We start from the raw sequence: 12,264 nt of genomic DNA, 5'->3' as shown, positions 1-12,264 counted from the left end.
TGTCCTCGCATTCCCTCTCCGAAAACAGGAATCCAGGTTTAAGAGCAGAAAGTTAGGGTCGGATTCGCGAAAAAATTCCGGCTTTCTTTGAGTCCCTAGCTACCTTTCTGCAGACAGTCGCCTCATCATAGCGCCACCTACAGGTGCAGATTTGCTTGCGCTCGCGAAATTTTTACCACGATTGGGCAAGGTTGAAAACCCACGAAACTGTCATAGCCCGAAAATTCTAGTTCTCCCTTCCAATTCCTCCTCCACCCTCAACTCTCCACTGAGTTCCAAACCTCCGTACCTTTCCCCATCATGGTCCAAGGCAATCCTGAGCATCACTCTTGTCATGATTCACCGAGAGCCCATCTGCACGTTTCGGGCTGGATCCTTTTGCTGTCCCGAGGAGGTACTCGGAGCCCTGGGCTGTGAACCGTGCACTTGGGCGGGAAAGCCTGAAACTGCAAACGACTCCGCGCCTCGAAGGGGAGTGTTGGGACCACCCTTGCCCAACCCATCTTACTATTTGCTCAGGGCTCCCAACGTCCAAGCATTCACGATAAACTTACAAAGGCAGTATTACCGTCTTTCTTTTTTTCTTTTCTTTTCCTTTTTTTCAGGGAAATCAGAGACTTGGGTTATATAAGAGCATACAAGACACTTAAATGAGATCCCACGGTGTATAAACCCCACTGTGTCTCTGTCGTCGCTCTCCGAATTTCCCTCTTCTTCGGGGACAGTTCACGTCGAAGCCCCAAGAGAAGCCCGTTTACTGTAGGTGCCTGCCCCCTCCACGACCTCAAGGAGACAAACCTGCCCCAGGCCGCACGCGCAGAGAGCCTGCGGGAAAGAGCACCCGCATGGATGACTCCTCACTGTGGGCACGGACCCCGCGCCGGCCGAGGAGGTCGGGACTGACTGGGCGAGAGCGGGAGACCGGGACCAGGCTTGGTGCGTACTCTGTTCCCCACCCCTACCTCCGGCCCAGGCTAAAAAGCAGGATTTGGAGGCGGAAACAGCAGCGACCGCGGGAATCCGCAGCGTCCCCGGGGACCGCCCGGGCGGAACCGCAGGGAGACGCGCACAGCGAGGTCCAGAGGAATGGGGAAAGAGCTGCTCTTCCCTGGGATTCGTTCCCCGGCTGCCAGGATGCGCCCATCTGGTTCCCTGTGTGCTCTCAAATCTATCTACAGGCAGAGAAATCCACGCTCGGCTTTCCTGGGAATTCATTCTGTCGTGCCCCTGTGGGTGTTTCTTTTTAGGACCACTATAGTGGGGAAAACCGGGAGGAGCTGAGATGCAATAAAATTAGAATTCGTAATTAACTAGTTAGGCCCAAGTGCGTGGGAAATAGACGTGGCAGCTCGCCTCGCTCGCTCGCGGGAGTTCGGGTTATAATTAGGTTTTCCTTGCTCTGGAGTGCATCTTGGAGTCCGGCTCAACTCTTTTCGTCATCTTAGAGTGGAGAAATAAATCATTTCATAAAAATAATAATGATAAAAGGACTTCAGCGCACATTAGGAAAGGTGATAACCAGAAGAGAAAGCCCCCACGTTGTTATGGGCAGGGCTCAAGTTTTTACTAGCTTGGGGAAACGCTGTCTAGCTGTGGCCCTCACATAATTGCCTCTGCCTTTGTCCCTTGAGTGCGGATTTGACGCGCGGGGCCGAAGAGGGTGAGGGGTGAGGGGTGAGGGGCGGGGGAGGGGGGGGTGGCGGGTAACGGCGGACAGGGAGGACGCCTCCCAGCCGCAGACCTGGTCTGCGAAATCCCTAGCTGGTGCTTTCAGGTTTTGGAAAGAACCTGCAATCCACAGTAGGATCTGTCTTTGCTAGGACCACCAGAGCTCTACAGGCCAGGAGCCTTTTCCTGCGTCAAGACCTGGTATTTCAGCAAATCTTCAGCGTGGGGCACGAAGGTCCTACACCGCAATCTTCCTGGCTGTTCTGGGTCCTCTCCACTGGATAGGCTCAGGTAGGCTCCTCGACTCGAAGGCTGTCGGTCCCAAGAGGCCCACTTGAAGCATCCAGGGCGCTCTCTCGCTTCCTCCCTTTGCCAGTTCACGGTCTGGTCAGTCTAAAAACTCGACCTTCACCACGACTAGCGAAAAGACCCGGCCTCTCACCTCCTCCCCTATGGCAGTAGCATTTGAGACCAGTTTTGTGGGAACAGGGAGGGTAACCACCTCTCTGCAGACAGGACTGCAGAGTAGTTCGTGGGAACTTGAGGCTCGATCTAACAACGTGGTTTTCGGTGAGTACCTAGAGGCTAAGGAAGAGAAAGCTAAAAAAAGAAAGTAACCTCTCAAAAGCTCCTGTTTTCTAAGCTAAGAGATAACACATCCTGCGTCTTTGTAAACAAACTTCAAGAAAAAAATTTTTTTCTGAGAAGAGAAGGGGATAGGGAACTACTGCCTTTATATGACTGACTTTTTCATTCAAATGATACGTTTTAAAATTCATATAAATTAGTCCAATTTTTTTTCAAGAAAACCCAAGTAAGTGTTGTTGTACACAAGTATCCTATGTGCAAATGTGAAAAACAATGAAGGGTTTTTTTTTAATGCTGTTAAGGAATTTGCACATTTGAAAGCGACTCACACATTTTGAAATGTGTGCAAAGATGTTTAAGCACCTATCTTATGTGGATCTATTTTGGTAGTGCACTTAATAAAAATTACTTTTTTGGTAGGGATTTTATCCCAATCCCTACGATTTTGTGTTATTTCTGTCTGACCTATAAAGGCATTACAATTTTGGTTCTGTTGCTGAATCATATCCAGCCTCTAGGAGTCTTTGGGGCAGGGGAGAGGACTGCACCAACCAGGAATTAGCACTAGAAATGCTGTGATGTGAAGACTACAGGAATGCAGCTGCCATTCTTGATGGACTCTAGGGTGTAGAAGGTTGGGAGAACAGGTGGGTTCCGTTTTCTGTAGGATCAAGAAGTGAACCCATGACAGTGGCTGGGCTGGAAGCCACTTCTTAGAAGGATAGAAAGCCAAGGTCACGGCAATAAGGGACCTTTAAAAAGCCCCCAACCCCTTCCTGCAGGACCAGAGGTGTGAACTGGATGTTCTGGTAAGCTGACAGCATAAATTCCCTTGGGAGTTTTTATTAGTTGAACAATTCTTGCATAGTTCCTTTTGGGAGTACATTCTGCCTAGCTTCATGGAGATACCCCTTTCAGTGGGGGGAGAAATAGTGATTCCATTACTCAACGTAAAAAAGCCTTCAAAAACGACAGCTTAAGGCTAAAAATTTAAACCCCCGAAAGTCAGGAAATAAAAAAAGTTAAAATTCTTTTAGCTGGATTAAATCACCCTTGCTGTGCAGGCTTTACAATACAGGGTACTTTTACAAGCCTTCCCTGAAAGGTCAACCAAGCACTGCCACTGCTGTGTTTAAAGGAGTGTGGTACTTAACTGGGTAGATTTTCCATTTGCAGTCTGAATGTTTTATGCCAGTAGGTTTCAGTGCTTACTTGGTAGGTGTAAGTGCTGCACTGCATGTATTAATAAATGGATTTAAAGATTAAAGAAAGCAAACCAACTTGTAGGTAACAAAAAGCCAACTCAAAACAACAGAGAGAAAAGCTTCAAGTATCTACATACCTCTCAGATCTCCCAGATACTCAATCCAGAAAGTTTTATCATTCAAAACCAGCTCTATACATTTCTTCAACTCTGATATAAAATGAAGTCCTCAAGTGGTAACCTGTGTGAGTACCTATCATTTCTTCAATTTTTATTTTAGAACTGAAAGTGTGTATGCATCCACTCTTTCCCCCAAGAGAATACACAGTAGAAAGATGTGTTGTTTAAATTCTGTGCTAGAAGTTCAGACATTGCTAAGTTACATATGAATTATGACTTCCAGAGTCTTCTCTAAATTGTCCTCTTTCAATGAAGGTAAACAAAAAATATACTTTGAAATTAGACTTTTTATATTTTAACTGTGAATCCAAAAAAAGATTTTCTGTTTCTCAAGGGTTCTCTTCGTCAAAAAGGACCAAGAAAAAAAAAGAGAGAGGGAGAAAAGTGAACAGAAATTAGAGAGTTAACTCCATAAATTTGTATGTAAGATGAACCACAACTTGTGTGTTTCATCATGGAACTGCTAAGTCACATGAGGGTTTTGGGGGGGATAAAGGTATTAGGTACATGGAGGCATTATTATTCCTATTAGAGCAAATTAGTTTCATTGTGGAAAATATGCCCTTGGGGTAAGATATATTAAATTCTATAAGAGGAATGAATGCTATTTGGATGATGCTACATAAAAGCTGTGCTTTTTCCTCATAAGGGAAAGTTTCTTGTGTCAATAGAAATGATGAGGGCAGAGCTATGCAGTCTGTACATGTCATCTGTACAGGACTCAAGGCATAATTGAGGATTTCACAATCCTACCACCCAGCTGTCCCCAAAACTTCAAACAAATATATTTATAAGCCCCCACCTTGCCACGCTGTTGAAGACATACATCTCATTATGTAGTTAAGCCTTAATGAACCAGATCACCTAGGAAAACAAGGGTGGGTGGAATTTGAAGGAGTACATAGCATCTTGGGAACGTTTTCTATTGACCTCTGTGTCTCTAAACAGGAGAATATAAGAAAAAGAACTGTGTGTATGATGTGTTGTCCTTTTACAATTTTTTTGACATGAAAACTATTTTTAAAATCCTTGGGTAATTTCCATGCCTCTTCCAGAATATGGTATAAGGGAGAGTTCAGAAAAGTGAGTCCAAATGGGTACTTCTTTGGTAAATATGCTTAAACAAGAGCTGAATGGAGATCATTCATATGAATGTGAAGTTAGGTGACATTACTCAAGAGAGTCAAAATGACCTTTTTGGATGAAGAATAGTTGTTTTGAAAAGGAAGACAGAATAAGAGAGAAATATTTTCTATAAAAGATTAACATAGATACTTTTCTCCTTTATATTAATATCAGTCTTTTAAGGCATCTAGGAAAAACAAATGAATAATGGGATTAATAGCAGAGAGATATTAATACAAACATTATAAATTAAATTCTTTGCTATTATTGTTACAACACATTGATAATACAGTATTGCATTTGTGTGTATCTCAACAAATAAATTTAATGAACTCAATTATAAGAACAGTTTGTCAACTTATCTCTGAGTAAGTTATCTCTTATAAATGCAAGAGTCTTTTGAAAATGTCCTAAGCTCAAAGATCTGTATTTAGATCTCTTATTTGCTTCTCAAGTCCAATAAAAACATCATGTTCAGCCTATGGACTGCTTCATAGGTCCACAAGGTCACTTTCTTCTATTCTTCCTGGAAGTCATTGCTAAACTGGGAAAATAGAATCTTTCTTTTGATGCCTGGCATCACTATGCCTGAGAGTATGAAATGGTAACCCAAATTACTGGAACTTGTACCCACCAACAAGGGAAAGCTGTGGATACCAGGAAAATTTGCCCTTTAATTAGTGCTGTATCCTATACTTCTCTCTCCAGCTCCACCTCTTTCCCTTTCTCTGATATATGACTTCTCTCTCTTAAACACACACACACACCATTTACACTCTCTAGAAGAAAGCAGCATTTCACATAAGATTTTTATTTTCAAAATGTTCTTTTCTAGTTAAAATTCCATGAAATCCCTGAAATATTTTAAGGCACACCAGGAAACTAAGCATAACATTACCAAGATGAGTTCCAGTGAGGTCATAAAGCAGTTAGCGTTCTTCATATTAGATTTCTAAACCACCATAAATGCATATATGCCTGGGTCTATCTTGGTGCTTATATTTTAAACAATCCATGAAAAGTACATCCAGACTGTTACATGTTTGGGGAAAATTAGCACACAGTTAATACAAGGTCAACCTTTGCCAACTGTGCATGCTTACAAATCTCTTTACCCTAAAAGCAGGTAGACTGACCTTAGTTATACAACATTAGGAGAATAGCTGCCTCAGTCAATCCAAATTGGAATCTGGACAGAGAAACTATTCAAAATTATCGCTGTTTTGTGGCTGATTCTTCCTCTGATCAGCAGTGTAATTCTGGTACACTTGTACAGTTAGTATACTTTCTGGTACACTTACACAGTTGTATTGGAAACAATGATGACAGAGCTTGAGCTAGTTACCTCCTGGAGCTTTCCTGGAGCACTACTTCGAGTTCTTTTCTGCAGTATAATTCAAATTGCTGATCTCAGTTAAAGTAGATGCATTCTTTTAAGCTCATGATTTTGCGGTGGGGAATTCATTATTCATTTGACCTTTCAGTAACTCTAAACACAAATTGATTGTTTTACACAATTCTTTCTTCAGGTCACCTGCCAAATAATGTGTGGCTATTTGCTTCTTCTCCTCCCACCCAGAGCTCCCCTCGTCTCCCCTCTTCTTTTTCAGCTACTCCTCCTTGTGTCACTAGAATGTTATTTGTAAAACAGCAAAAACAGCCTAATCTGTGCCCTCAATGTGGATTTGGCACTATTGGGGGGAAGACAAAAAAATTTTTTATACTGAAATTTACTTAACTTACAATGTTGTATTAGTTTCAGGTGTACAACACAGTGATTCAATATTTTATACATTACCAGTTCATCACAATGATAAGTATAGTTACTTTCTGTCACCATGAAGAGTTATGACCATGTTACTGACTCTGTTCCCCCCTGCAATTTATATATTTTATGACTGAAATTTTGTCATAATTTCCTTCCTTCACCAGTTTTGCCCATTCCCCTACTCATCTACCCTCTGGCAGCCAGAAATTTGTTCTCTCCAACAGAGTCTGTTTCTAGGTCTGTCCATGTTCTGCAAATGGCAAGATTTCCTTCTTTTTATGGTCAATTAATATTCTGCTATATATAATGGAATTTTTACATAAACAAGATATGAGATGTATATATATCTGTGGACATTTAGGTTGCTTCCATATCTTGGATATTCTGACTAATGCTGCAATGAACATAGAGGCATATATATCTTTTTGAATAGTGTTTTGGGTTAGTGTTTTTGGGGGAGAAATAGCTTGACACAGAATAGCTGGGTAGTATAATTGTTCTATTTTTAATTTGTTTGAGGAAGTTCCATGTTGCTTCCCACAGTCGCTACCCTTAGGCTTCTTACACCTAGGTTAGGGAGTAAATACACGTTAACAACTTTTAAAGGTATCTCGCAAGTTCTTCCAAAGAGGAACAACTCTCCATCCTAACTAGAACCTGGATATGTGCTAAAAACAGATGATTGAACAAAAACATTGCTATTATTATCATCTTTTCTACAATAATAGTCATAGAAAATAACAAAGTGTGAATTTCACTGCTTTGTTTGTGGGGATGCAGGTCAGAGTGTCAAACTGCAGATCTTGGGTCCTCAATAATGGGCCACTGTGTCTTGCCTCCTCAATTTCTTTTCCCCACTTATAGGAAGGAACAAAATAAAATGTTTTGTGGAAGTTTATATTGAAATGAGGTCAGGTAAACTAATGACTGCTTGGTATTTTATGGCAGGTTTTATAACCTTGGAGTTGCCATAACTTTCAAACGATCATCAATAAAGTTTTATTGCGAAAGGGTCTCCATGTGTCTGAATGCTTTTGCACACAGTAAAGGCCGGCTGCCCCATTGGCTTAGCTCAGCAGCCCCTTTTCACCCCAGTCATAAAGTCCTCCTCTTTTTATTGAAGGTTGAAAAGTCCTCAAGTCTGCTCTCCCCCATCAGCTGGCAGTTCAAGGACTATATGGAAATTATTTATTCATGATGAAAATGATGTACAGAATAAACAACGTCTAAAATTAGATTTTAAATGGACTTAAGATAAATGGCAGTGGGATGTGTGTTTGTGTGTATGTGTGTGTGTGTGTGTGTGTGTGTGTGTGTGTGTTGGGTGGGGGGGAGGGGAGGGGGGCTGTCTTTGAATGCTACGCCATGGATATCTGCATACCCCAGAGAACAGACATTAAGTAGGTGCTTACAAATGGATAGTGGCTCTCAAAGTCAAAGTAACTAGTTACTTGAGACTCTTCTGGCCGACCAGAGGATCTTAATGGTTTAGGAGACCTCACATGTCGTCCTATTCTGAACTGTCCCAAAGGAGGGAAAAAAGGTTGAACCAGGACTCTTGCTTGCTGGACTGTCCCCAAACACATTCCCAGAAACGCTCCCGAAGGTCGAACCAAGAATTACAATCAAATTCACAGCGTCAGCTCTCAGGTTCAGGTTCAAGTCCGGCACTACAGTGCTTCCTTGTCTGCTATCAACTATTCTGTGGACACGACACCGAGAAAAATGGCCTGGCATTTGGATGAAGAGAGCTGTAACGAAAAGTTGAAAACGAGGCGTCTGCTGTAGTGCGCTCTTCAGACTGCTATTCTCCTTCATAGAAGGGTGAGGGTTGTGACCCTGGGAAAGAATGGCTGGAGTTTGATCAGAACAGTGTCGGGAGGAGAGGCAAGATGAAACCTGGACAATTGGCCGCACGCTCTAGTCCCATTCCGGGTCCCTTGTCTAGCAGGCCAGCGGGTGGGAAGGCCCTCGGTTCCATACTTTCGTTACCGACACGTGCAGGTCCTCCACCCCAGCCACCCCCAGTCCGCCAGGTTGCTCTGGGGGGAAGGGATTGGCGAATATCGCCCTCTCCCGGATCTCTGGAAACTCTCCAGCGCTCTGAATTGGCTCCTTCTCAGGCTCGGCGTCCCGCAGGCGCAGCGGCGGGGGACCTCCAGCCCAAAGCGACCGCGCGGGCCTCGAGTCCTCTTCCCGCGAGCCTCCGATGCCAGAGCCTCGGATCCCGGAACCGGGTCCTGAACCGGATCTGCGGAGCTGAGGGCCCGAGCCCCCGCTGAAACCTGTAGCTTGGCCGCGGAGAGATGGTGGCCACACGCGTCTTTCCTCCCGGGGAAATGTTCCCCAAAGCTGCTCGGCATTTCGCTCAAGGCTGCTGCTGCCGGACCGATGTCTAATTGCGCCGCAAGCGGGAAACTCCGTAGACTTTTAGGACTTAGGAACTGACTGCTCCGAATCTCTAAAGATTTTTTTTTTAATGGTGTTCGCGAGCAGATTTGGGGCTCCCCACGGCAGGTGGATGTCGTGGGGGAATTGGTTCCCAGTCACCAACCGAGGTGCTCCCGCCAAGGCATAAAGAGCAGCCGTGGCCTAACAAAAGGATCCTGGGTCATCAGGGCGGGAGCTGGCCCAAGTCGAGGGCTCGCGGGTCCCGGGCCCCTGCGCGCCCTCTGTGCGCTGGAGAGCCGCAGGGTGGGGTTCCGAGCGCCACGCGCCAAAGCTCAGGGCGCCGGAGAAGCGCGCTGCTGGGGTCCGGCCGCAGCACAGGCCCGGGCCACCGACTCGCTCCACCTGGTGTTTGCGCTGCCCGGGTTCCGCTGGGGAAAGGCGGGCAGCTGCGGCGCAGCGGCGGGCTGTGGCGCCACCTCCCGAGGAAACCTCCCAGGAAGTGCGGCTCCTGGAGGGAGAGCGAGGGTCCTCCGCCTCCCAGTCGGCGCGATTTCCCCTAATAACTCGCCGAAATGCCTCCAGAAACGCCTGCGGTAACAATTACTAAGCCGTTGGTCAGTGACCTCCGCAAATGGCGAAAGGCAGGCCCTAGCTCCACGGGATGCTCTACATAGGCTCACTCAGGCGCCCAGTTCCTGTGCCCCTGCCTGAGGAAGGCGTAGAAGGCTGCAGCCTCCCGGGGGCGCGACGACCTTCTATCAGCTTCCAAGGGATATAGGACCCTCCTCACGTTCACCAGGGAGAAGGAAATGGCAACCCACTCCAGCATTCGTGCCTGGAGCATCCCATGGACAGAAGAGCCTGGTAGACTAAAGTCCATGGGGTCACAAAGGGTCGGATATGACTGAGTAGCAAGTCCACCAGAGCCGGGTCCTCAAGTCTCCAGCCAGAAGTAATAGGAAGAGATGGCTCAAGGTGGGGGTGTTTGTGCCCCCGACCCCACCGCAAGGCTCACACCGGGTTACAGTGGGGTCCAGCCATCTGGAAGAGATCCAGCTCTGCTCACGGGACTCACGCAGAGCCAGCCGGTCTGCGGTCACTTCCGCACCCTCCCCGAGACTACCCAGCCTCTCTGCACCACCGCGGAAAAAGAGAAAGCGTTTCCTTTCCACTTCCACCAACTTGGATAGGAATTTTTGAAAGTAATATTTTTTTAAAAGAGATTAAGTCAGAAGATGGGAACAAAACATTGAGAAATAGAGAAAGAAGAGTTTTCAGAGTTAGATTTCTGACGTCAGTTACACACACGTACACACACACACACACACACACACGCCTTCCAGAGGCACACTCCTCCTGAGTTCCTTTTTCTAGCTTCATCCTTGACTTATTTTAGAAACGTGGGCTTCTCTATTAGTTAGTCCTTGTCACTAGAACAGGACCACACCAGAGCAGTGGTAAGTTCTCTTTTAGTTCAGTTCAGTCGCTCAGTCGTGTCCGACTCTTTGCGACCCCATGGACTGCAGCATACCAGGCCTCCCTGTCCATCACCAACTCCCAGAGTTTACTCAAACTCATGTCCATTGAGTCGGTGATGCCATCCAACCATCTCATTCTCTGTCATCTCCTTCTCCTCTCGCCTTCAATTTTTTCCAGCATCAAATGAATTAGGGTCTTTTCAAATGAATTAGGTCTTCGAATCAGGTGGCTGAAGTATTGGAGTTTCAGCTTCAGAATCAGCCCTTCCAATGAATACTCAGAACTGATTTTCTTTAAGATGGACTGATTGGATCTTCTTGCTGTTCAAGGGACTCTCAAGAGTCTTCTCCAACACCACAGTTCAAAAGCATCAATTTCTTTTTACACATGAGCAATAGCTACTGTACACCCATTGATTAAAATCAACCAAGGATGGCTGTGAAGGGAGAATCTCAAGGTGGAATCCCAGGCTGAATCTTCCTGTCCAGGTTTTCTCTGGTGAGCTGCTCTGGGTCATGTCCTTGGTGTAATGATCTTGCCATCTTACCACTGGCCTTGGGAGGTGTTGCTTCCCTTTCAAAGCTCTGGCCAAGGGGCCCCGAGAATGGCACACATGTATTCAACACATATTTATTGAGCATCTGCTCTGTGTCAGGCCTTGTGCTAGCTCTCAGGGGTACAATAACAAAGAAAGGCAAGGCCTCCTAACCGGACCATTTGGCTGATAAAATACTGCTCTCAGCTTGGGATTCTCTATAGGGCTGGCTCTTTTCTCCCGGAAAAACAATTTTTTTTTGTCCAAGTGTCCTCAAATACAATTTTCCTCTTTGTAAGTCAAGAAGAGGGAGGCTGCAAGACAAGTGGATTCTCCAGCCAAGCTGAAACCTAGCTTTCAAATTTCCAAACCCAGGTGGCTGGGCATCTACCACTTGTTTGGATGATTCAGCCAACATGATGTGGTCTTCTTTTTAGTAACTTAGGTAAGACAAGTGGGCCTTAGGAAGCATCACTATGAACAAAGCTAGTGGAAGTGATGGAATTCCAGTTGAGCTATTTCAAATCCTGAAAGATGACACTGTGAAAGTGCTGCACTCAATATGCCAGCAATTTGGAAAACTCAGCAGTGGCCACAGGACTGGAAAAGGTCAGTTTTCATTCCAATCCCAAAGATAGGCAATCCCAAAGAATGCTCATACTACCACACAATTGCACTCATCTCACACGCTAGTAAAGTAATGCTCAAAATTCTCCAAGCCAGGCTTCAGTAGTACGTGAACCATGAACTTCCTGATGTTCAAGCTGGTTTTAGAAAAGGCAGAGGAACCAGAGATCAAATTGCCACATCCACTGGATCATCGAAAAAGCAAGAGAGTTTCAGAAAAACATCTACTTCTGCTTTATTGGCTATGCCAAAGCCTTTGACTATGTGCATCACAATAAACTGTGGAAAATTTTTCAAGAGATGGGAATATCAGACCACCTGACCTGCCTCTTGAGAAACCTGTATGCAAGTCAGGAAGCAACAGTTAGAACTGGACATGGAACAACAGACTGGTTCCAAATAGGAAAAGGAGTACGTCAAGGCTGTATATTGTCACCATGCTTATTTAATTTATATGCAGAGTACATCATGAGAAACGCTGGGCTGGAGGAAGCACAAGCTGGATCAAAATTGCCGGGAGAAATATCAATAACCTCAGATATGCAGATGACACCACCCTTATGGTAGAAAGTGAAGAACTAAAGCGCCTCTTGATGAAAGTGAAAGAGGAGAGTGAAAAAGTTGACTTAAAGCTCAACATTCAGAAAAGGAAGATCATGCCATCTGGTCCCATCACTTCATGGCAAATAGATGGGGAAA

The sequence above is a fragment of the Capra hircus genome, chromosome 21 (assembly GCF_001704415.2).
Source record: "Capra hircus breed San Clemente chromosome 21, ASM170441v1, whole genome shotgun sequence".
Classification (NCBI taxonomy): domain Eukaryota; kingdom Metazoa; phylum Chordata; class Mammalia; order Artiodactyla; family Bovidae; genus Capra; species Capra hircus.
The sequence above is the reverse complement of the archived record's forward strand: the minus strand, read 5'-3'. Positions refer to the sequence as shown.